The 26,400-nt window shown below is 40.7% G+C and overlaps 3 non-coding genes across 3 annotated transcripts; all 3 read left to right on the top strand.

The window, feature by feature from the left end:
- Positions 1 to 2,257: 2,257 nt before the first annotated feature.
- trnat-cgu (transfer RNA threonine (anticodon CGU)) lies at positions 2,258 to 2,329 on the top strand. Its single transcript has one exon. It is a non-coding gene; the product is annotated as a tRNA-Thr (tRNA).
- Positions 2,330 to 18,397: 16,068 nt separating this feature from the next.
- trnas-gcu (transfer RNA serine (anticodon GCU)) lies at positions 18,398 to 18,479 on the top strand. Its single transcript has one exon. It is a non-coding gene; the product is annotated as a tRNA-Ser (tRNA).
- A 5,965-nt stretch (positions 18,480 to 24,444) lies between these two features.
- trnal-aag (transfer RNA leucine (anticodon AAG)) lies at positions 24,445 to 24,526 on the top strand. Its single transcript has one exon. It is a non-coding gene; the product is annotated as a tRNA-Leu (tRNA).
- The last annotated feature ends 1,874 nt before the right edge of the window (positions 24,527 to 26,400 follow it).

Here is a 26,400-nt window from a genome sequence, read left to right as displayed (position 1 = left end):
TCACGGGGGGAGGGAGGAATGTCGCCCCTTCAGTTTTGGGCAAAAAGATTTACCTAACTTAATTTGCGTCCTAAAAAAATAGTTGTACTTTGTCAATGGTCAGACAACACTAAATGACACGAACAGTCACTCAGTCTGTTTGATGGGCAGGAGGGCTATCCGTCCAGGAACTGCACATATCAGTGTTGTTATTGAGTGTCAACATTATGATCCTGTTTGCTCATGTGGACCGATTCCTTGCAGTAGTTTATCATTATACTTAACATCGTTATATAACTAGGACTAGTTATAGCAGTCTGTGCTTTCTGTTGGTTTTACAACATTTTTTTCTTAACGATTCAGAACGTCCATGTAGCTGCAAAAATGAACGCTTATGGTACTTTTCGCTCCAGGCAATACAAACCGTGAGAGTGACGAAAAATGTGAAACTGAACTTCATCGCAAATACCAGATTGCTAGTCGTTATCTTCTATCATGAAGCACTAATCAATGGCATAGCTACGAGATTTCATTTGGGTAGCTGCACCGTACAGCTCCGTTTCAACCGAAATATCACCCCCCTCAGAATTTCAGACGCCCCCCTACAGATTTTTCCCCGGGCACCGCGCACTGATGGGGGACGGGGTGTCCAGGAAATGGTATCAACTTTTCTCAAGAAAATAAAAATAGAAACTCTATAGGCACTCAAACATTTTACTGTTTTTTTTCGGGCAGGTGGCAAGACCCCCTCAGCAAAACCCTTGTATGCCAAGCTGTGGGCATTGATTCGTCGAATATACGTATATTTACGGCGAAAATACGGCTATACGTATATATACGTCGCCTCGACGTATAATCAACGTCGAATTGCAACCGTAAAATCGACGACATGAATAAACGCATATATAACGTCGAAAACACATCTAACATAGTGTCTGAGGCTTTTTACTGTATGTATCGTGTCGCAGTAATTAATTTACACGTGTATAATAAATATAGTAAATATAATAAATTAATTACTGCGAAAATAATTTACTTCGTACACTGTGCAGAGTGCCGTATACTCTTAGTTGCGGCACACACGATACATACAGTAAAAAGCCTCAGGCACTGTGTTAGATGTGTTTTCGACGTTATATATGCGTTTATTCATGTCGTCGATTTTACGGTTGCAATTCGACGTTGATTATACGTCGAGGCGACGTATATATACGTATAGCCGTATTTTCGCCGTAAATATACGTATATTCGACGAATCAATGCCCACTGGGTATGGCAGCCGCGCCGAGAAGCTTTGCTTATGCCCATCTTTTTCCACCGCTTCTACTGAACCTCGGAGCTGCAGGAGGAAGGGCTGACTTTAGAAAGAGCTCTTAAAGTCGCTAGAATTCATGAAGCAGCTCAAGCAGAATCAAGAATGCTTTCTGACCACAGTGACAAAGTGACACTGAACGGGGTGCTCGCTCAAACTTTACAAACAAAAGCCGAGCAGCAGGACGCAGTCATGCTAGAGATATAGAAGAACAGGGGACGGCTGACATTACATGTTGACAACGCACAAAGCAGATGAATGCGGAGCGTGAACAGCAAAATGTCTACACTGTAAGAAAACAGGACATTATGCACACGTCTGCAGAACATCACGTCCGAGTTTAAGGAGAGCAACATCAGAGATTGGAAGCTAAGGAGTTTCAGGTCTGTGTTTTTATTCTAGGTTCAAGAAAGTCTGAATACCTTTGCAAGACGTATTTCAGAATCCCAGTCAAATCCAGTACGAATGCCCCATAGATCTGCATTGTACAATTAGTATACTGTTTGTCCGTTGAATCAAACACGCCTTATGAAGCATTTCTAAAACAGGAGAGATCGTTAGGGAATGCGTCTTCCTGTAAAAATAAAATGACTTCAAGGGTACTATAAGCAGAGGTGTGAAAGCCTGCTCTACTGAAGAACTATAGCCAGAGATGCCAAAGAGGTCGAGATTTCACCACGTGAGAGAAAGCATCTCAGAAAAAGAAGTTGCGGTCGTTTCCACGCGTTATAAAACCACTAGGTCAAACAACAAGAGCTGAAGAGCCGCTGTTGAGAGTAACGCGGCCAAGCGCTCTAAGGAGCTGGCTTAAACCTCCAGTCTCTTCAGGAGCACCTGTTGGAGTCGCACTGCTACAGCGTATCTCCTTGTTAAGTATCCCTTTTATTGTTGTTGCTGCCTCCAGGCGATGTAAACCAGATTCAGAAAAAAAATAATTTGAACAACATTATTCCTATGTTGTTTGAAGGCGCGGTGGCCAAGTGGTAAGGCGTCGGTCTCGTAAACCGAAAATCGTGGGTTCAAACCCCACCTGTGCCTGTTTCATTTGTCACTGCTTTCCTTTAGTTTCAAAGTCTTCAAAAAACTCGCAATGTAGGAGTCTGAATAGTAAGAGAGCGTAACTGTCGCCAGTGATTAGTATTCTTGCATATCCTGCCTTGTTTTTTAGTCGACAAAGCTTGTTTCTCTTCACACCCATCTTCCGAATGATCACCTCAGCATTGGGAAGGAACGTGCGCTTGGTACAGCCCCCCACTCCATGGTCTGATCACAAACAGATCGGGTGAGCTGTCAGTCCAGGTTGGAAGTAACGTTCGAAAGCACTAAAAATCTGACTTAGGAACGAGAAGACCGTGTTTTTTTAAACGAGTAAACGATAAAATAATAGTTCAGGTGGGTAGCTGCGTCAGCATGCGTATATACTGCCTGCAAGACTATGTCAAGTTCAAGTTCAAGTTTATTGTCATTATACTTATACACAGGTATATGGTATAACGAAATGCTATTTAGCTAGCTCTCGGACATAAGTAGTACAAAGAAAAAAACACAACAACACAACAACAATACAATTGTATTACAAAAGAAAGACAGAGACAACAGCCGATGTGCAAAAAACAACAACAGGCAGTGTGCAAAACAACAAAAAGGTAACAGGTTATGTGCAAAAACATGCATCAAAAGAATGAAATAAAGGGATAGAAATTATGGGGAGTGAGCTTTTGACATGTATGGTAGAGGTAGATTTTCAATGTGTGTTTGGGTTTTTGGTAAGAAAGAAGGCACTGTGAGGTTCAGATCATAGGTGAGAGTGAGAGAGGCTAGGAGTTTAATAGTTTGATAGTGCGGGGGTAAAAACTGTTTCTGAGTCTGGTAGTCCGGACCCGAATGCTCCGGTACCGTTTTCCATGTCATGCTAAACGCCACAAATTTTGTTCGTCCAGTCGTATCAATCGTCCTAAAGTTACGGAAAATCGGATGCAACTGGTGCAATCAGCACCCATTTCTTCAGGATAGTCGAGCGTTTTAAAACAGCAAATTCACAGATTCGTGTCTTTTAAGCTTTGTGTTTCGCTCTCCAAATAGAGGCACGGGTTCAAATCCCACTCCCGACAGTCAGGCGTTTTACCCTGTCTTTTTTACCTGCCTTTACACTGTTTCAGTCTTGTTGTGCTCGCTGACAATCACAGTACGAGGAAAACGGAGAAACTACTTAGCAAAAACATAACTGACAGAAAAAAGCTTCGTAAACACGTGAATGTGATTAGCAGCAGTAAGGTATGCATTCAAATGTTTAAGGCTGATTTATAAAAGCAGCAGAAGAAAGGTGCAGCCTTTGTGAGAATTCGCGGGTTTTTATGCTGCTTGGACTTCTTTCAAGTCTATGAAGTGATCCCCGTTTTATTTTCATTTTCAAACTTCAGAACCGAATAACAAAAAGGTTTCATGTGTGACAGCATTCTGTTGCAAATACCGTTTCCACGATGTATTCAGCGACGGGAATGAAATATTTTAGTGCTGGCTCAAATGCGAGGAATTTCAGAAAAAACAACGCTTGCAGTAAACGACAAATTTAAAGCGTGTAGTCAGCATGAACAGAACAACGCAATGCTCTGTAAAAACGATCTGAAGCCGCAATTACTCTTTTATCTCGGGCAGTTCATTCCGATACGATGTTTCCGCAGAATAAATGAAATGCCGAACTCCAAACATGTTGTTGCCATTATTGTTACTCCTGCTGCTGTAGTTTTAAGCTTTAATCAGTGGGTATGTAATGTTGTAAAGGGGCTGGACTACTTTGTTCAGTCCAAATTCCATTATGTGAATTTATGCTTTTTTAATATAAGCATTAACAATACAATGCGTGCTCAAAAACCATTACTTATTAGCTAAAGAAGCGGCAGTGTTTTGACAAAATGTGGTATTCGAACAGTAAATGCTGAAGTGTTTAATACTTGCTTGTGAGCAGATCTCCCTCGATTTAGACAAACTCTTGTTTGGCCGATGATTTCAGATCAAAATCTGAATCAAGTGGAAAGAAAGCTGAATTACGTAAAGGTCATATAAGGCACTGGGTATCACTGTTACGCCATCAGGTCCTGCTAGGGGGATTGGGGGGATCAAATTGACACAGAGGGACCCAATGTGGGGGCTGAACCCACAGTTCTGAGATTAAGAGATTCATGCTCTATTGACTGCGCCTGTATAACTCTTGTGCTACAGCAGTAATGTTTCTGGGTGTGGATGGACATGACATAATAGGCTGACAACAGGAACACGTGGCCCACAGGCAGTGACAGTATCGCTATCACATTTGGCTGCAGTATATTGTGTTGAGAGCAGCAATAACTTTCCTGCAGAGATGGGAGTGCCTTTAATACAGCTCTTTCAATCGGACAGAGTAACAGGAACGGACCAAAAGTTTCTGCTGTGGATCCATCTCCACGTGGGGGAAAGAGACAGTAAAATAGCGATGAAGAAACAGAAAGAATTGTGCTCTCTGCAAAGTAGGAAAGAGGTGGTCAGACACATAAAACAGCTTGGTGATAATTTACAGCGACAGTTTTATGTTATTTAGTACAAGGATTTCTCTTCATGTGACTTAAGATGTGTAATTTGTATGTTGGTTGTATGAGAACAGTTTCTTCTAAAGTCCTGTCAATTGACAGTGGAGAGCTAGCTGGTGCACATCTTCAAGAAGACTCTCTTTAAGGCGATTACAAGTTTCTCGAACAAATCTGTGTCATATTTTTAAAATAATTTAGCTAATGAGCAACGAGAGTATAAATGAATTCTCCCACCCTCCATTCAAAGATAAAACTCCATGTGCGATTCTAAGTTTCCTTGGAGCTACTGACGTTCGTCATTATTGGACATTCCCGGTGATATTGACTAAGGAGCTCAATTTTTACGTGTTGTAGTTCAACATGTACAAAATATTCGTATCCCCTGCAAATATCGGCAAGGTCAGTGATATTCTCAACAATGTGTGCCATTGCAATTCGTGCAATTCGTGCCATACTTTTTCCCAATGTATTCTGACATGCCAAGATCAGAGGGTCATATTTAAAAAAACTGGTGCATTAAAATGTTTTGTACTTCAGGATTTTGATAGTCTGTTACATTGTCTTTCACACGTCGGTGTCAGAACTGTGAGACATTTTCATAATTGGGGGGGAAGGCCGTAGCAATAAGCAGAAAGTACAATCACCTTTTCCCAGTGTAAGTCCGTGTTATGGTGAGTTTTCAAAATTGGTTTGCGATTTTCTGAAATATATTGCATACAAAAATATGATTTGAACAGTCGCTATTTATTTGGATATTTCCTTTCACTGAGGATGTCTGCAGTATTCCAGCCGTATTAGTACTGATCGAAGAGAGCCATCTACAGGCGAAAGGCGACATAACATCACAGCAGCAGCATTTAAGGTGGAACGAAAAACGCGAAGAAGCTGGCGAATAAGAAGCCAACTTCAGCCTCGTAGCAGACCCTGGGAGGCACGCTCAAAATAATCATCTTTCCCAGTACTTCAGAGTCATATTTAAAGCGCTTTACTGCAATTTTATGTGACGCAGCTCCCTACTTAAATTACTATCAGCTGTGTACTGTAATATGATTTGACTCCACGCTTGTGTTTCTCGGGAGACAGCAGAAATATTGAGGATTTGCGGCTACAGAAAATAATGTGAACTTTACAGGCAAAAGTAAGGTTACGTTAAAGAAACAAAAACTTATTGTCACCCTTTTCAACTTGATTATTTAAGACATTTGTTCGGAATAGTATATCTTCTCGTGTCTGTGGCTGTTGTCCTACAATAACGGTGGTGAAATAGCAGGAATGTGCAGAAAGAATCGGAGATAGAACAGAAGACTCATCTAGTCGATAGTAAGGTTGTGTAGGACCTCACACACGTCGATGTCAGTGTTGAGTAGTGTGGTTTAAATCTTCTTCACGAACCAGAAAGGAGTAGAAACCTAAAGTCTTCTGATCTGTAATCAGACACGTTATCCATTGTGCCATTGGCGTTTGCATCGCGTTCCCATACAGCACCACATTCAGTTCAGAGCCGCTACTATTCATGTGTTTTGTACGTGTATCTTATTACTACGTCTTTCATTACGTCTGGTTTAAAATAATGTATCTTTAAAACAGACAAAGGGTTTATGAGTCTCCCTGAAATTCACACACGAAGAATAAAAGATATCGCGTTTAAAAAGAATACAGAGATGCCGGCGATAGAAAACGGAGCGTCTTAAGTGCGCGCTATCACTGAACTAAACTCCCGATCGGTAAGTTTGTCGGCGGCTTTTTAATTGTGTTAGGAAGAGCAAACAGTCCACAGTGTACATTTTAAAGGTCTAAGCAAAACAATCAGACGTGAGGATTATTCAGAACAGGAGCCTCTACTTCTTTGTATACTGAGTTTTCGGGTGAATGTCAAAGTGAAAGACAAATAAGCAATTTTCACTTTTTGAATAAGGAACAAGAAAACACCATCCTTCAAACTGGATTCAGACCTGGGACATAAGAAATACTCGCTGCTTTTTCTACAGTCTTAAGAGCTAGCAACTGAGCTATCGAGGGGTCAGAAAATAAACGTTTTGTCACACGCGTAGCCCAAGTGTAGTGTAGTGTAGTGTTCCTCTTTATTTAAATCCCAGTTCGACATCAAAATACTCACTCCCATAGTCTCGTTTAGTAGAAGAAATGGACCAGGCTTCTACTGTATAAACTTCCAGAGTTCTTATAAAACATTTGAAGGGATATCAGTGCAGCAGGAAATTAACTCTTTTTCTAGTGGGATCAGGATCACATAAAACCTTTCGTTTGGATTGAGAAGAGGATCATGGTGACACTCAAAACATACTAACCTTTGCTTCTTTCGAGGACGAATGGATTATTGAGCTGCGAACATCGGTTCAAATCCAATCTCTCCAACTGCAGTTGCTTCTTTGAGAGTTTCTTCAAATCTTTCAACTGAACGTCAATATCGAGGGATATTGACGGTAAAATCTTACGGATTTTGGTTTTCTTTTGATCGAAATTGTATTAAAATTCGAGCCTCTTTCACAGTTGTATAATACTTTCCCCTGCATCCTCAGATAAAAATTCTAAATACCACAAAGTTACAATATATGGAATAGCAATTATTTTTAAATGTTTTTTAAAATTTGCATTTATTTAGAGCTACATTTAGTGCTAGGTAAAGATAACATTGTTTATATTGATGGGATATAAATGTACGATGAATTTATGAGCTAAAAGGTGTACGCAGGTGCCTTTTGCGTACTTTAATCAAAGACAATAAATAACTTTCACTCAGACGTTGATCAGAAGCTCAATAAATGACGAAGCAGAGGCTCCTGTTCCGAATTCCCCTCACGTCTGATGGTCGTGTTCTGATCAAGATCAATCTAAATTGGTACAAGGGATTTTAACAAATCTGGTCTTTAAGTTCAGGGACTGCTCTGTCTGCTTTGTAATTCAAAAATAGATACAAATGTCAAGTTTTTTATAGATAATGTGTTGTCTGTTTTCAAAAGTTAGGTACTTACAGATGCAGCCATTCAAAGTGCGCGTCACAGACACGTACCGCAGGTGACGTCGCTCAGTATGACGCAAGATGACGCGTGGCACCGCAGTACGTGATTGGTTGACCGACAGGGGCACTCGTGGTCCGTTGGTCTGTCGTAGAAAGACTTACAGTAAAAACGTCTTTGCTGTGCCCGTTGTAGATATTGAATTTTACCACTGAAGGGAAATCTTAGTAGCTGAGCATAAAAAGAATAGGAGCATACTGTAACGCGTGTGAAGGCCATAAACGATATTAATTTTGGAACATAAACATACAGTATATACTGTAGCTGGTCTTGGTACTTTAAAGAAAAAAATACACACCAGTATTCCATTTCTCCCTAAACATTTTAAGCTTTGAAGTCTTTAACTAACATGATACCGGAGTCAACAAGCATACTTTTAGAATTTGATTAAAAGGGAATATAATATGGAATCGCGTATCTAAAGAATTTAATAACGGTATTCGTGTGCTGCGACAGGGCTGTGTAGGGCTTTTTCGCCTGCCTGTTCATGCGAGCTGTCTTCTAGCCGACTGGTCTAGGTGCGTGACTAGCAACTGGGAGGTTGTGTGATCGAATCCAGCTGGTGCCGGACTTTTCTTTTAACAAACATTTCTTCGAAAAAATAGAATAGCGATATTATGGACAATAAATTGACTTTTATATTTCAAAATATCGCAACATGAACGATATTTGCGATATTTTGAACATATCTTCCCTTCTGACAGCGGTTCCTCCTTCTATTGTGTGTGTGTGTGCAACAGAGTAAATTTTTATAGAGAAATGGAGGCTGGACAGTATGCGTTACAATATAAACATTTATATTGATTTAAATCGTGTTCTGATTTAAATCGCAAACGCGTGTTTAATTATGTGTTTTTTAATCATAATCAGGCTAATGCATTTCTACATTTTCTGTATGAACCAGCTTAGAGGTTCATACAGAAAGACAGCTTGTGTTTAAATTGAGTGTAAGGTAATTTATGCTTCTAAAGTCATGGTCAGCATTTATTATTGTACTGTGCTGTAAACTTTTTCTGTGCCTAGTCACATTATTTTATAGCGTTTTTATTGCGTTATTAAATCCGGTGGCGCTGTGTGTTAGAGTAGTTTCCTGACTCCCTTGTCACATGGTCTGTGATTGAATCCCATAGAACTATGACTTTATTTTTTAACAAACATTTCTTTGAAAAAATGAAACGTTTCCCTTGGTCAGAGATTAAATAAAACCTCACTCGCACCAAACAAATTTATATTTCTAAATATCACAAAATACGTTCATTGTCTTCCAATCGAGTCGAGTTGACATTGGAAGCCTGCCACACCCGGACTGTTAAACCAACGCATTAGCACGTCAAAGCCCATCGAGGGTATTGAGCCAGTATTGCCTTTAGTATTCCCCCCTCTCCCCTCAATTCAATTCAATTCAAGGTGTTTTATTTGCATGACAGATGGGTACAAGCAGTGTTGGGTATGTATATTGTAACGCTTACGGCAGACAGGCACTGTGTAAGAGCCGGCGCACCAGAGCAGCGCACCGAGGGAGCGTCTGCATTTCTAACTTAGTTTTTAAAATTAGTCAAGCAATATGAAGCATCTCCTTTTACTTAGTGCCTGAGCATAAAAAGAATAGGAGCATACTGCAACGCGTGTGAAGTCCATAAACGATATTAATTTTGGAACTTAAACATACAGTATATGGCTGGTCTCGGTACTTTAAAGAAAACATACACACCAGTATTCCATTTCTCCTAAACATTTTAAGCATCGAAGTCTTTAACTAACGCGATACCGGAGTCAACAAGCATACTTTTAGAATTTGATTAAAAGGGAATATAATATGGAATCGCGTATCTCAAGAAATTAATAACGATATAATTATATTCATGTTGCAAAAGAACTGCAACGGACATAAAAACTCCCTTGCTTTTAACAGAGCGTTCCATAATTTCTAACTACGAAAATGCCAGGTGAAAGGATTTGTAAACATATTTTGTTAAAGCAAGTCAGAACCCATTCAGAGCCTACATTACATTTTAGCGTTTCATTCTGAGCAGAAGACCCTCACACCTGAAGAAGGGGGAGGTGTTTTTCGCTGGAAATCTCGCCTGCTTCTACTTTACAACCGGAGTGCTGGCTGTGACGAATTAAACCGGTATTACAGGTTACAATCACAGACCATGTGACATGGGAGTCAGGAAACTAACACAGCGCCACCAGATTTGATAACGCTATGAAAACGCTATAAAATAATGTGACTAGGCACAGAACAAGTTTACAGCACAGTACAAAAATGCTGACCATGACTTTAGAAGCATAAATTGCCTTACACTCAATTTAAACACAAGCTGTCTTTAGCCCTCTAAGGTGGTTCATACAGAAATGTAGAGATCCAGGCTCAGAACACACAGCTTCATTAGCGAATACATATGCAGGACAACTAGAGAAGACGTTTTACAGAGGATGGATTTTTAGAAACATCCCATCAGTGACATCACTGAAGTCAACTCCTAGGTACTGTAACTGTCGTGTGGATAGTTTCACAAGAATCAGACAAAGGTTTAAGCATCGCTTGTTCTAGATAAAACTGCAAAAAAAAACAACAACCCATAATGTACTTCTTTGCGGCTCTGTTTGCCCAAATCATATATTCACAACGTGAAATCTAGAAAATAATATTACGTAACCAAAATCCGCAATATGGAAACAGAACCTGTGTAATTGTTGATAGATGATGTACTCGTAACATTTTTTCAAGACGAACTACAACATTTAAAAAATGACTTGTATGTACTTGATATCTCTAATCAATCCACGGGTCCCAGCACGAAACGAAAGTAAAACGCATACCGTTTCGCGCTTCTTATTAGTTGCTCAAAAGTAATTTGACCGTATGAAATGCATAATATAAACCTAGAAACATATACGTGAGTAGTACTTAAGCACTGTAGTATCGGTGTTAAGACATACCTCTCAAATACTGTAAATCAAGTTAAAAATATCTCAAGATTCTGGTCATAATGAAACCATGTTTCGTGTATGTTTTCTTTAAAGTACCGAGACCAGCCATATACTGTATGTTTATGTTCCAAAATTAATATCGTTTATGGCCTTCACACGCGTTGCAGTATGCTCCTATTGTTTTTATGCTCAGCTACTAAGATTTCCCTTCAGTGGTAAAATTAGATATGAATATTCAATACTTAAACGGGCACAGTTAAGACATTAAATATACATATACATACTGTATACAGTACAGTTTGCATACGGTAATATGTTTATGTCCCTAAATCAATCTCTTTTATGAGCATGTGAAAGGCATGGTGAATCACTGTACTTTGCATGATTGGAAAAAAATGCGTGATTGCGAAATGCTGTGGCGTTACTTTTACAAAGACGGTCAATGAAAAAAAGAATGTGGACCAGGGCAATACTTTGAGTTTACAGCTTGTCCAAGGTCATTTATTATTAATACTATTATTAATATCTTCGTTAAAGACTTTGATGGCTACAGCTCAAACATGAGAGGTTGAGCTTTATTAGCTCCACCTTGCGGAAATTCCGGATACTATTATTTTGCTAGCGGTATTTACCGGTAACTCGCGGTATTTACCGGTAGCTTGCGGTAGACTGCGTACAGCGTACCGGAAAATAATGCGGTATCGCCCGCGCATTTTGAATGGCTGCATCTGTAATTGACTTTATGATTTGGTTTTGATTTTGAATCGTTATATTATTAAGTTTGTGCTTTCTCTGTTTTTATCGTATTGTGAAGTTATTTTTTAAACAAACGCTTACAAAGGCAAACAGGGCACACAGTACAAGCTACTGTGCACTTTTGGGAGTATACCAGGTTCGATATAAAATCACAAAAATGTAAAAGGAGAAAATACCCCAGACTGCGTCTAAAGCCCTCCTTGAGGTATGCTTTCAAAATAGCTGCACCAGGCACTTGGACACAGATAAACACAGGGATTTAAAATTCAGGAATATGAATGGTCAATTGCTTACAGTTGGTTTTTTTACGTTTCGTATTTAGCGATTTGTGTATAAATCTTTTAAAAATTCATTAAAATGCTAACAATATGTAAAATAAAAGCAACAGCACCGTTAAATGCCGGGGAGACGGGCAGTTTTTTTTTTTACAATCAGATTCCAATCTCTAATGCTGTGTGTGAGAGCTGTGTGTGAAAGCTTACTGTACATAACTTTCCTTTTCTCACATTTTCTGACAACTATTTTTTCTGACCAAAGGGGCACCCTGTCAAGATGTGAGTCGCTCTTGAATCAGAGCTGGGTGACACGGGCTTCTGTTCTGATATGGTTGTACGAGAAGCAGGAGGAATCACTTCACTCGTATGAAGCATGAGCTGAATCAGGAGTGAGACATTTCGTGTGTTTGTGCATATGTCAACGCCTGACCTACATCGTAAAACTAAAACTAAATTAAAAACTAACATTAAGTTGTCAGAGACATTCATTTATATACAAACATTACTTGTTTCTTTGCAGATAGGCATGCTGAAGTAGCTACCCACCTGAATATATTAAACGTTTCATCTATACAATCAACATAGTGTTCTCCTGAATAACTACTCAAAAGAAGCCGCAGCTCAGGTGTTAGAGAGATTTGAAATCAGATCGATGGATTTAGAGTCCAGACTGCTAACCGACAGCTGACACAGGTCTTTTACAGAACTGTTTTGATTTTTTCTACTTTGTCCCCGTGACGTCATTGTCCTGCTCGCAGCCGAGCCCGACACACGGTACCATCTGGTTTCTGTCGCTGGGCGCTCACCCTGCGGTCCATGTGGGTCCTCATGCCCCAGTATAATGACGGGGACACTAAACTGTAAACAGGTGCCGTCCATTGGCTGAGAAGTAAAACTGAGGTCCTGACTCTCTCTGGCCTTTAAAAATCCCAGGTCGTCTCTTGAAAGAGTAGGGGTGTAACCCCGGCATCCTGGCCCAATTTTCCATTGGCCCTTACCAGTCATGACCTCCTAATAATCCCCATCTATGAACTGGCTTCATTACTCTGCTCTCCTCCCCACTGATTGTTGATGTGTGGTGAGCATTTTGGCACAGTATGGCTGCTGTTGCATCATCCAGGTGGGGCTGCACATTGGTGGGGGTAGTGGGATTCCCCATTACCTGTAAAGCGCTTTGAGTGGAGTGTCCAGAAAAGCGCTATATAAGTTTAAGCGATAATAATAATAATAATTATTATTATGTAAATTGCAATAAAAATAGAATATTTGTTTCAAAATCGATTAATGTAAAAACTGATAAAGCTAATGCTTTTTTCAGGGCTATATCTACTTTTTTAAAAAAAAGAGAAGTCTGTTGCAATTGTGAAATTTGGAGAAGATGCACCAGCGGGTGCCTTCACATCTCCAGCTTCAGTCTCGCCTGTAGCTGGGAGAAGGTTAAAAGCACACAAGTGATCTGTAGACGATGTTCGGGGAAGAGATAATTCTGTTTTCAGCACAGGGAGTGAGAATGATAAAAACACAGAAAGCACAAAGTTAATAATACAACGATACAAAATCAATACCAAATCATAAAGCCAATTAAGTAGGTATCCTTTGAAAACAGAGAACACCTTTATATCTACAAAAAACTTGACATTTGCATTACAAAATGTATTTTTGAATTACAAAGCAGACAGAGAAGTCCCTTAATTCATAGATCAGATCTTGGCCAAAACAAGACAATCAGATGGGAGCTGAATTTGGAACAGGAGCCTCTGCTTCGTCGTTTATTGAGCTTTTGATCAACGACTGAATTAAACAGATTCACTATTTTAACTCTTTGGTTACAATACACAAAAGGCACCTTCCTTCAAGCTGGAGTCAAACCAACGACCTAAGGATTCCCAAGTGTTTCCATTACAGTTCCCTACTCTACCAACTGAGCTATCGAAGGGATACCAGGAGCTGCACTCTGACACATACTGCCCAATGTAGTGAAATGTTCCAGATGAGTAAAATCCCAGATCGACATTGTTTCCAACTCGTTTCCTTAGTCTTTTTTACCTTGAATTTAAGCCACAAACCAGGATTCTACCGTATAAACTTCCGGGGATATTAAAACATGTTTGATGGGGCATCAATCATTCCAGGCGGAAATTGACTCCTTTTTTTTTCTTGGGGGAAATGAGGAACAAAACTAAATGTCATTCTGTGCTTCTTAGAAGCATTATCACAGCTAATGCATGTAATGCCTTTAGTATGTGAAGGTGAGAGTTCAGTTATGCCAGGGAGTGAAGAGAACTGAAATTTAGAAAATTCATATTTAAATAGATTGCAAATCTTCAAAGTGTTCTGTCACTGCAAAATTATTACAGGGGTCTACCAGCTGCGATACGTGCTTGTTTTGGGACTATTTCCAATAAGTATCGCATTAGTAATTGTGTGTCCTTACTGGTATCTTTTAAACTGTGAGGGACATTCGGTTATATAGTCATAATCCGATTTTAACGTGTCCTGCATTTTAATTTACTGAACAGATAAATTGAAACGTTCTGATTCAGAGCCCCTGCAGTTCGTGCTAATTAGAGCCACAGCAATGCTCCCGTGTCCTGAGCACCACACTGAGCACACGTTCAGCTGGACTCTGACTTTGTTCAGCACGACTTCTTGTTGCAGTTGAGCTCAGAGCTAGAGATGATCTCCATATTCTACCGCACTAAGTAGTTCGAAAGTTAGTACACAGTACACACTTTTAAGTGGAGTCAGGTTGTTAAAAAATTAAACCAGCGCCCTGTCACAGAAAAGTACCCCGGTCTCCCCCGCAGCAAACGTAGGCACTCAGCACTGTACTAAAGAGGAGCGCTTATTCGCAGCTGAGCGTGAGCTCTGTTTACAGTCAGCAGACATTTCCTCATTTCCAATGACGTTTTCGCCTGCTCTCAGCTTTTTAAAGACGGTCATAAACGCTCATGAAGTAATTCATGTCAGTTTGAAGTCTGTTTCTGTTGTCTCGGCTCTTGATGAAGAAAAGCCGTGCCGTGATTTTTTTTCCCACTTAAGGCTTCTATCGTTTCTACTCTAACGAGAAAAGCTTTTCATCAGAAGTGTGATTTGAACATACGTCTCCAGGAGAAACTGCACTGGCTGTAAACTCCAGAGACTCCCTCTCTGAAGAAGTTTCCGTCACCCTGCAAGAGAGAAGGTCCATCATTCACTGAGGCAACCACTGAGACAATTAACATTGAACACGTGAAATGCGAGATGCTTTCTACCTAGGGATTTTATCGTTTCTACGTTGTCAGAAGTGGGGTTTAAACAAAAGTCTCCAGGAAAAGCTGCAACCTAAACGCAACGCCTTAGACCACCAACCATCCAACCTGTGTCTCTTATACGGAATTATATTTTATTTCTTTCTACTTGTTGAAAAGAAAAAAAGTGAAATCATGTAATGAGAAAAATGTCTTTTTTCATGGGAAAAACAAGTACGAGCAAATGTAAAGTTTAGAGCAGCGCTCAATAAAAACGATCAGAAACCGAAAGCGCTTCTTATGCGGATCAGTATATTCCGATGCCGGTGGTTCTGCAGAAGAAATAAGAGTAGCCGAACTCCAAGCACTGTGTTGCCATTACGGCTACTCTGGCTGCAGCTGCTTTAAGATCTACTCAGCGAGCACAGAAAGTTGAAGGAGGTCAGACTGGTTTGCGCTGTCTAAATAACAGTGTGTGATTTTAAATAAGACTATTTACAATGTAATACATGCTCCAAAAGTACTGCACTGGCTGCTATTTGAAACGCCTTCATAAATGACGCGTAATAGAGATTGATGCAGCTGGCTTTTATGCTTCACAATACATTGCAATCAGGAAAGTATACTGTATTGTAATCAGGAAAATAAATCAATTATTAATATGCAATACAACGTCTGTTCTTAAAAATGATAGCTGTTTTACACTGACGTCGCTCTTTATGAGATAATCCAGATTGTGAAGACGACTGCACCCTAGCAGATCAAAATATAACACAATGGCTGTAAAGCACACTCTGAATCGATCCGAAAATTTGATTTCCTCGATCCGTTTAGGCTACAACAGGCAACTTGGCGCTTCTCCAGCAAACCATTTCTCAGTTTTGTGAATGACTTGTGCTTCCAGCACACCAACTTCTGTAGCTTGTCTGGATGGCCGAGTGGTCTGATGCGCCAGTTTTAAGGGCTCATGTTTTTCCATTGCTTGGGTGTTTTGGTCTCTGAATAGAGGCGTGGGTTCAAATCCCACTTCTGACAGCTACCGTCTTTTCCCTGCCTTGCGTTTTTCCTGTCTTCTTGTGCTTGCTGACAACGACAGGAAGAGGAAAACGGAGAAACCGGCTTGGGGGCACATGATGGTCAGGGAAGTACTTCTTGAACACTTATGTGATTAGCAGAAAGTCAAATAGGCTTCGATGTCTGCCTTAAGAACTGTTTGGGCTGCCTGTAATCGAGGAAAGATTAACTGCAAAGTATGCATTCAAATGTGAAAGACCGAAATAGAAAACCAGAAGAAGACTTATTAAAAGAAACATTGTTTTCCTTGCGGTTTATCCTGTATTTCACTGGCTGGAGACGCTGTGTCCGGGCTCAGCGGTTATATAAGAAAAGACACAGGCGGGGTTCATGGTTTTGTGCTCCCCCTGCGGAATGCGCGTCTCTTCTCTCCTTTAATACCTTCATACACTCCTCTCAAACCACAGCAAATTCCCAGAATATTTCGGTTTTACCTATTTCACAGGTAGTGGGTCTTCCTTTCCGAGATCACAGGTAGAAACAATAAATACGCTGAAAACAGGAAGGTATTCCTGATCGTAGGCGAAGATGTGCAAAAATAAATTTCCTAAAATCCAACAAGGTCCAGTCACGTTCAGGTACTATTCTGATGTAGATGAATATTTTTGGCACAGCTGTTACAACAAACAGGCAAATAAACTTTTTTTATTATTTCATTCGAGCTTTTTTTGAAAATGTTTTTTTCCATTCACTAAATAATACAAAACACAAACCCACCATAAACGTCTGACCATTGATATTCCTGAATTATAAGCTCGTACACACGTACCGCGAAATTCGTGTAAGAGTCACAGCTGGGAGGCAGTTCAACGAATATGATGCCTTTCAGAGGCCGAGTATTAGACACGCGTTATCGTGCGGAGCTTATTCTTCCTCTACCGCAGTCTTTGCCTCGGGCCACCCCTCTTGGCACATTAGCACTTTTAATTTTCGATTTTCTGTATAGAACACCGAATATCTTGAGGAAGTCTGTCAAGCAAAGACTGCTGGATAATTGAGGTGCAAACGTTGGTTCAAAATCAACATCCTCTGCTATTGCCGTTGATTCTTTGAGAGTTTCTTCAAGTTCTTCATCTGACCTTCAATATCGAGGGATATTGAGCATAATACCGTACTATTTGTAGCTTTCTTTTGATCGCCTGTTTTATTAAAATGCCAGCCTATTTTACAGTTATTTAGATATTTGGCAAGGTGTAATAGCCCCCCTCGCATCCTCAGCTAAAATATTTTAAAAGTACAACAAAATTACATTATATTGAACAGCGTTTATGTTAACATTTATATTCAAATTAAAGTAAATATACGAAAATATTAAAATACAACTTCGGCGATCTGTCGTTTTTGCTTGTCAAGTTCTCAAACAATTTTGCTATGTATTTTAAATTACTTTAGCTGAAGATGCAACGGGAGCATAAGTGAATTCTCCCGCCACCCACTGGAACCTATAATTCCATGGGTGAATACTAACTGCTTGGAAATTGCCAATGTCCGTAATTATTGGAAATTCCCGGTAATGTTGACTCTGGTACTCAATTGTTTACTACTGCAAATATCAAAATAGTTCAGGTTTTGCGGAACAATTTAATTTTTGCGGCGATGATGTTTACTATAGGAAGAAGTGCGTCCCTGGGTGGGATCAAAAAACCCACCTTGGAGTTAATAGCCAAACACGCTAACAGGTTGCACCACAGAAATGCTTACACCTTGCTTTTTTTCATTTACATACTTTTGGTGAACAAAAAAATTCGCTCGCATTTCATCTTTCGCAAGCTATATGATTTTAAAAAAAGCAAGTTGTTCTGCAAAGGAAATGAATAAACGCATTAAACCAAATCAAGACCTCTTTGAGTGTCCCAAATTACATGTTCTGTAAAACAAGACAGGAAAAAAGGTACCGCTGGAATTCGGATCCAGGATCTCCTCTTTATGAAATAAGTGCTTTCACCAGCTTTACCACAGCGCCGGCAGAACACTATTCTTATACAGGTGGGTACCCACCCTCAAACCTTTGTTCTCCCGCTACTTTACCTTTGCCTACTGCCCTGTCTCTCTCACACCTGAAGAAGGCTCCACGGCCGAAACGTTGTTGTCTCTTTCTTCTTTTTTCCAGCATGGAATAAACCTATTACCTATTCTTATACAGCCGCTTGGACACACCGCTCTGAGACATCTGAGGTCGATGTGCGCTGAGCCTGGTCGCCGACCAAAATCATGCCCAAGGGTAGATAGCTTTCGTGACGAGGTGGCCGAGTGGTTAAGGCGATGGACTGCTAATCCATTGTGCTCTGCACGCGTGGGTTCGAATCCCATTCTCGTCGGTTTAGGTCTTCGACTTGTGATCCGTTTCTAAGTCTGACTTGCTTTCTTTAGCTACTGTAGTAGAGCAGTAATATTTCTAGCGTTGGCTGAACATGGCTTACAGCAGTAGCTGACAGATATAGTCTCTTAATAGGTTAAATTTATGCTTTGTACTGCTTTCACCTGATATTAATAGTAGTCCTGATGAACGATTTAGGGACATGGCGCATCTTGAAAATGTTCTTGTTAATTTCAGTTTGGAAAAAATGCACTCACCAGAAGCAGAAACTGGTCGTATCTGCAAAATGCGCAATGCAATAGCAATGTCTTGCTATGAGTCCTTACCTGTTACAGGAGGCGTTGTAGGACTTTTTAGCTCAGAAAAAGCTATCAATTCATCTTACATTTCTACTCCATCAATATTAGCAATGTTATCTTTACTAAGCTCTAAATATAGCTCTAATTAAATGCAAATTTTAAAATACATTTTAAAATAAATGCTATTCCATATATTGTAACTTTGTGGTATTTAGAATTTTTATCTGAGGATGCAAGGGAAAGTATTATACAAATGTGAAAGAGGCTTGTATTTTAATACAATTTTCGATCAAAAGAAAACCAAAATCCGTATGATATTACCGTCAATATCCCTTGATATCAACGTTCAGTTGAAAGATTTGAAGAAACTCTCAGACAAGCAACTGCAGTAGCAGAGAGTTTTGATTTGAACCGATGCTTGCAGCTCAATACTCCATTCGTCCTTGAAAGAAGCAAAGACAGGGATGTTTTGAGTGTCTCCATGATCCTCTTCTCAAGCCAAAAGAATGGTTTTATATGATCCTGATCCCACTAGAAAAAGGGTCAATTTCCGCCAGCACTGATGTCCCTTCAAACGTTTTACGTTAAGAACTCTGGACGTTTATACAGTGGAAGCCTGGTCCATTTCTTCTTCTGAACGAGACTATGGGAGTGAGTATTTTGATGTCGAACTGGGATTTAAATAAAGAGGAACACTAAACTACATTGGGCTACACGTGTGACAAAGCATTTGCTGTTCGACCTCTCGATAGCTCAGTTACTAGATCTTAAGACTGTAAACAAAAACAGTGGGCACTTCTTATGTCCCTGGTTTGAATCCAGCTCGAAGGATGGTGTTTTCTTGTTCCTTAATCAAAAAGTGAAAATTGCGAATTTGTCTTTCACTTTGATGTTCACCCGAAAGCTCAGTATACAAAGAAGTAGAGGCTCCTGTTCTGAATAATCCTCACGTCTGACTGTTTTGCTTAGACCTTTAAAATGTACACTGTGGACTGTTTGCTCTTCCTAACACAATTAAAAAGCCGCCGACAAACTTACCGATCGGGAGTTTAGTTCAGTGATAGCGCGCACTTAAGACGCTCCGTTTTCTATCGCCGGCATCTCTGTATTCTTTTTAAACGCGATATCTTTTATTCTTCGTGTGTGAATTTCAGGGAGACTCATAAACTCTTTGTCTGTTTTAAAGATACATTATTTTAAACCAGACATAATGAAAGACGTAGTAACTAGACACACGTACAAAACACATGAATAGTAGCGGCTCTGAACTGAATGTGGTGCTGTATGGGAACGCGATGCAAACGCCAATGGCACACTGGATAACGTGTCTGATTACGGATCAGAAGACTTTAGGTTTCTACTCCTTCCTGGTTCGTGAAGAAGCTTTTAAACCACGCTACTCAACACTGACATCGTAGTGTGTGCGGTCCTACACAACCTTACTATCGACTGGATGAGTCTTCTGTTCAATCTCCGATTCTTTCCGCACATTCCTGCTATTTCACCACCGTTATTGTAGGATAACAGCCAAAGACACGAGAAGATATACTATTCCGAAGAAATGTCTTAAAAAATCACGTTAAAAAGGGTGACAATAAGTTTTTGTTTCTTTAACGTAACCTTACTTTAGCCTGTAAAGTTCACATTATTTTCTGTAGCCGCAAATCCTCAATATTTCTGCTGTCTCCCGAGAAACACAAGCGTGGAGTCAAATCATATTAAATAACACAACACATCTATTAATTTAACACCCAGATGTGACAGAACACATGTAAGACTTACACACAGCTTTTAATATGCTATAGTGAATTTGCAAGTGTCCTGGGGAGGGAAGAGAACTGATATTAAGGAAATACATATTTAAAGGGGATGTAACTGAATAATTTTTTAGCATTATTTATTGTGTTTTGACTCTATACTTGTGTTTCTCAGGAGACAGCAGAAATATTGATGTTTACATTTATTTTCACATTCCCGGTGATATTGACTTAGGTACTCAACTATTTACTCGTAGTTTGACTCGTGTCAAAAGTTGAAAATCTCTGTAAACATCAAGATGGCTAAGGACGTGGAAAGAAACTCAATCACATTTAGAGAAGGTAATGTTTAGATCGGATTAATTCGAAGTGTGTCTCTGCGTGCCTTTGATCTACCAACGTTGTGTTTAACTGAAGGACACCCTGAGTGTGGCATAGAAACTAACACATGTCGTATTTTTTCTACATTCACAGATTTATGGCTAAAGTAAAAACAAATCGTTGTCATTTTCTTGCCAGCTGGCAGTAATTCTTTTGCATTGATAAGAAAGATGAGAACTTTATCTTTCGCAATGTGTGGATTTCTTGAAAAATAAGCTGTGCCAAAAAGGAAATGAACACTTCTTTTAAACATAATGCAGAAGCATGTTGTCTATATCAATAAACGGTGCGAGAAGACAGGAAGAAAGGCACCGCTGGGATTTGAACCCAGGATTTCCTGTTTACTAAACAGGAGCTTTAACCAACTAAGCCACAACGAGGGCGAAGCAGTACCCTTTTACAGCCAATTGCACACACTGCTCTGTCACATCTTCGTTCGGTGTGCGGTGAGCCTTCTCGCTGAGCATGTTGAGAAAGGATGTGAAATGGCTTTTATCCGGCAATTTCATTACCAAGGAGCTCAATATGCTTTTGATGATCTACAGGGTGTCCAGTGCAACACAGGCGATGGACTGCTAGGATTTGGAGCCAGGATTTCCCGTTAGCTAGACAGGTACTTTAACCAACTAAGCCACGGCGCCGGCAGAATTCTCCTCTTTTACTGCCACTTGGACACACCGCTCTGAGACACCTGCGTTCAGTAAGCGCTGAGTCGGCTGGCTGAGCACGTTCCCTCCTTTACATTCAATAGGAGTCCCGACACGAAGGGAAATGGCTTTTATTGTGCACTTTTCATGTCCAATGCGCTTGACATCTCCCAAGGGCGACAGAGTTCATTTACGACACTTTTCCTTTCTTTCTTTCTTCTTTCTGTACTCTTTGATGAAACAAAACGAGAAATCATGTAAGGGAAAATGTCTTTTTTCATGGAGAAAACATGCACCAGGAAATGTTGTGTTTAGAAGAAGTGAGTTAACATGAAAAGTGACCTAATTTACCGGAGCAAATGCTCACCTAGCAAGATCTGCTTTACTACTAGAGAGAAGTAGAGTGAAAGACGTGATCATTTCACGCCGTTGTGGAACAAAACTCTTTTTTCTTGGAATTCTAAATCAATTAGAAATTCAGAGCGACACATAAAGGCTTTGTCTGCTTAAAAGTGATGATTTTTTAAAACTGATAAAAATGTAGAAAACACGTTTCTCACGTAGAAATTTAAGATGGGGGTGGGGTATTACTAGTAGCGGCGCTGAACTCACCATGGTGCAATTGAGTTACGTGACGGGCTAGTGGTTTAATGGATAACGCGTCTGATTTCGGTTTATAAGATTGTCGATTCGACTTCTACCGGGGTTGTGTGATTTAAATCAGGCTCCTCAGAAATATATGTCCGTTATGTAAATGAACCGCACCTGAAAGCAAACGTTGGGTCTGGGTTCCTTTCTTTCCTGCATGAAATAGCAAATCGTTACAAAAAAAACACCAACTAATGTCCAATAGTTAGTCATTTAAGTAAACATGAATATACTGTAAGGTCTTGGTACATGGGAGTGGATTTCAACCACAATTAAAAAAGGGCAAATTATAATTACAGGCTTCAGACACTTTTTCATACAAAAGTGACCAAACACTCCCTAACTTTCAGGTTTGCTTGAACCTGTAACAAAAAAGCGGTCTGAAACTTCCATTCTCTGATGTCACTTTCTCTAAAGTCAGACGTGATGTTTCGCAGACGTGCAGTGTGCCTTTTCTCTTGTCGTGTTCAAGATGAAACGCTGCATAAGCTCCTGACTGCGTGTTCTGTACTGTTCTGTTATTTCGTTCAGATTACCTATGTGGTGTACAGATAAAACTGAACAGCGTGGTGTAATTTCCGGGTTGGGCACCAGCAGCACCTGCAAACCCATCAGCTGACCTTGACGTGATTTGAACACGCAATCTTCTGAGCTGGAGTCAGACGCACTATCGTTGCGCCACGAAGTCACTCGCTATACATGCTTTTAATTCCCTCAAAGAGAAAAATCAGCGTCCCTGAAAAATATATATTTTTTTCATTCTCTCCTGTGTGGAGCGCCTCCGAGGGTCTCTTCTTCCCAGACCACAGATTATTCTTCCCGCCCGGCTCTCTCACAGAGACCAGACACACCGTCTCCACTAATGTGTTTACTACATCTATAGATCTGACCCCCTACAGCCCCGATATTCCTGGACAGGATATTTACCACCCTTTTATCATGAACTTCTCAACTTGACCTCTCCCAGGAGAAGCACAATTAACACAGAATCCTCTCTCCATTTAGTTGAGATCACCTTTGTGTCAGTGCAAATGTTTGTGAGCTGTCAATTAAATTTTAATATTGGTTGTACTGGTGTGCTGCTTGTCTGTGAAAAATTAATCTTCTGCTTCTTCATGCCGAATCATCTGCAAAGGTCGAGTTTATTCAATGTTTGCGCACAGCACTCCATCAGGAATATTTTGTCCTAGTTCAATAAGGACTTACTGCACGCATTCACAAACCTCACAAACCGATAAAACCGGTTTGCTGGTTAAAAGATTTTATTAAATGTGAAAAAAGGTCTGATTGTGAAAAGATCAAAATGTTAGTGAAAAAATCAGTAACATGAGGAAAAACAAACTGTGGGAGCCCCATGACTCCCCATGTCATGCTGTATTTCTCTCTCATTCTACTGGGAGTGGTGCCGTCGCTTCTGGATAAAGACTCTCAGTAGTCATTCCAGACAGGTCAGGTATGACTGTGCTTTGCCACAAGAACCTCAGAGATTGTAAGCTGGGTAGTTTCAGATCACTATTTTATTAAAGGTTCAAGCAAACCCGAATACCTTTGCAAGAGACATTTCAGAATCCCAGTCAAATCCAGTATGATTGCTGGATCCTTCGAATTCGACTGAACTATAGCACAGATCTGCAGTCCACCATTAGAATACTGTGGGTGTGTTGTATAAGCCATACCACCCAAAATAGTTCTAAAACAGGAGATGCATTCTCGTTTAGGAATGTGGTATAAAGTGAAATGGTCTGGGAAGAGTCCTACGTTTGAACAGTTCAAAATAGACGTAAAGGGGTATTTACGGACTCTTTCGAAATGTAAGAACAAGCTGTGCGTACCTTATCTTTATTTACCTTGTGTAATCGTTTTTCATAAAGTGTAATTGTATTATAGCATGTGCCCCTGATGATTTTCTTGATACGTTATATGTGCTTTTGTTTGTATTGTATGTAGTTTTGTTGTTCAAATAAAACGTAAAAGACACAACTTTCCAGATGCGGCTGCTGTAAAAATAAAATGACATCAAGGGTGCTGTACGCAGAGGTCTGAAACCTGCTCCACAGAAGATCTTTATCCAGAGGTGTTAAAGAAGTCGAGATCTCGCCATGAGAGGGGAAGCATCTCAGAAAAAGCAGGTGCAGTCGGTTCCACGGTCATAACGCCACTAAGTCGGGCGACAAGAGCAAAACCCACCCGGCTTCCTCCCGGCAAGTAATGAGACAAAGAGACAGCGCACAGCGGGTAGTGTGGCCGAGCGGTCTAAGGCGCTGGATTAAGGCTCCAGTCTCTTCGGGGGCGTGGGTTCAAATCCCACCGCTGCCAGGTGCTTCTGTCGAGACCCCCTTTCAGCTGACTTCAGACGAAAGGGAGGGAACTGCTTTTTGGCAGTCTCTCGAGAAACTAAGCAAAGTGTTTAAAGATACTTTCTCAGCTTGACATCAAGGCACAAAACAAAAACCTTCTTGCGTCCTCTCAACCCAAAAGCGCTTTGCCACTTTTTGCGTTATGCAGGGAACGACGTCTGCCCAGATCACTTTTGTGTCAATGCAAATCGTAGTGTGCCCTCCGTTTTAATGTTGGCTGTGCTGGCGTGCTGCTTCTGTCTGTGAAACTTGAATGTTCTGCTTCTTCACACCGAATCGTTGGCGGGGGTTGAGCTTGTTAAATCTTTGCGCATAGCGCTCCTTTGGAAGTACTTTGTCCAAGTTCAAAAGCGATCGTGGGATTTACTTCATGCGTTCAAAAAGCATGCCTCGCACGACAGATTTAAATGGGGAATGGAGCCTGCTTCTTGCTGTTTTTCCTGTGGTTGCAGTTACAAAGTTGATCGTGCTTTCACATTCTGTTAACAGTATTCACTGGCTGAGCTTTATCAGTTGGTTCGTAAAGGAATCTCTGCTTCGGTTCCAGAAAAGTCATCTGTAGTGTGTTTTTTTCTGTGCCCATGGCAGTCTTTTAAAGCTGGTAGTAATGGCGGCAAAGTTAATTTTTTATCCTCTTTAAAAGAATAAGGACGGGCTGGGGCGAGCTCCATTTACCACTCTTTCAGCTAACCGCGGAACTCGCGAACTGATTACACTGCAGAGCCACAGGTGCCTCGCTTTTCTCCATTCTCTGGGTTAGGGTGAAAAAAAAAACTTTGCTGGTATTAGCTGGCCTGCTCGGAGTACCTCTTCTTCACTGATAAGCAAGATTTGTGTTTCATCTTTCGCAAGCTGTATAGATTTCTTTCAAAACAAGTTGTTCCAGAAAGGAAACGAACACTTGCATTCACCTGAATTAAAAGGCATGGGATTTGCCCGTAAGGATAAATTCTGTACAGTAAGACAGGAAGAAAGGCACCGCTGGGAAACGGACCCAGGATCTCCTGTTTACTAGACAGGCGCTTTAGCCAACTAAGCCACAGTGCCGGCAAAGGGCTGTCCTTTGACAGCCACTTGGACACGTCTCAACTGCTCTGAGACATCTGCGTTCGGTGTGCACCGAGCCTGCTCGCCTTGCAAGTTGCCTCATTTACATGCGATAGCTCCAGCACTAAGAGAAAGGAAGAGAAATGGCTTTTATCTGGCACTTTTCATGTGAGAGGATCTCAATCTGCTTTCCGTGTACAAGAGGATGTCCAACTCATGTAGCTAAAGACGTAGACGACAGTGCTCCACTGAAATCTTGATCTCACAACCCTCGGCATGACTCCGCTGTGTTCTGCGTTAGACAAAGGGGGGAAAAGACTTCTTTCATCACACGTTTTGCACTGTTTACGGTGTTTGCAGTGCTCTTTCTTAAATGAAAACCAGGAATCGGCACCATATGAGGTGAGACTAGATAATATTGGAACAAGTAGCCTCGCCATTCCATGCGTGACGTGAGCAAAGTGTAATTCCTGTCTTTATAGTGTGCTTGTTAGAGACTTAGCTGGCACCCAGAGCGCTTTAAATCCGGGAGTCAGCAGCCCAAGACAAGAGAGCTTCCTTCGTCTATGTTTTTTGCGTGAAGGGGGGAAACCATGTGTGTGCTGAAAACGATCTTAGTATCGAAGTGCCGTCCCACATAACCGATCCGAACAATCTGCTTTACAGAGGAGCACTGCCGGAGCTTATCGTTGGCAAACTGAAGACCAGGCCGACCTCTTCTGTGACTCTTGAACACTGAATCTCAAGGTTGTGAATTCAAGCTCCACGCTGGCGGGAAATTCCATA

This window comes from Atractosteus spatula, assembly GCF_055471065.1.
Source record: "Atractosteus spatula isolate fAtrSpa1 chromosome 10 unlocalized genomic scaffold, fAtrSpa1.hap1 SUPER_10_unloc_3, whole genome shotgun sequence".
Lineage (NCBI taxonomy): Eukaryota > Metazoa > Chordata > Actinopteri > Semionotiformes > Lepisosteidae > Atractosteus > Atractosteus spatula.
This window is presented reverse-complemented; position numbering and strand designations above follow the sequence as displayed.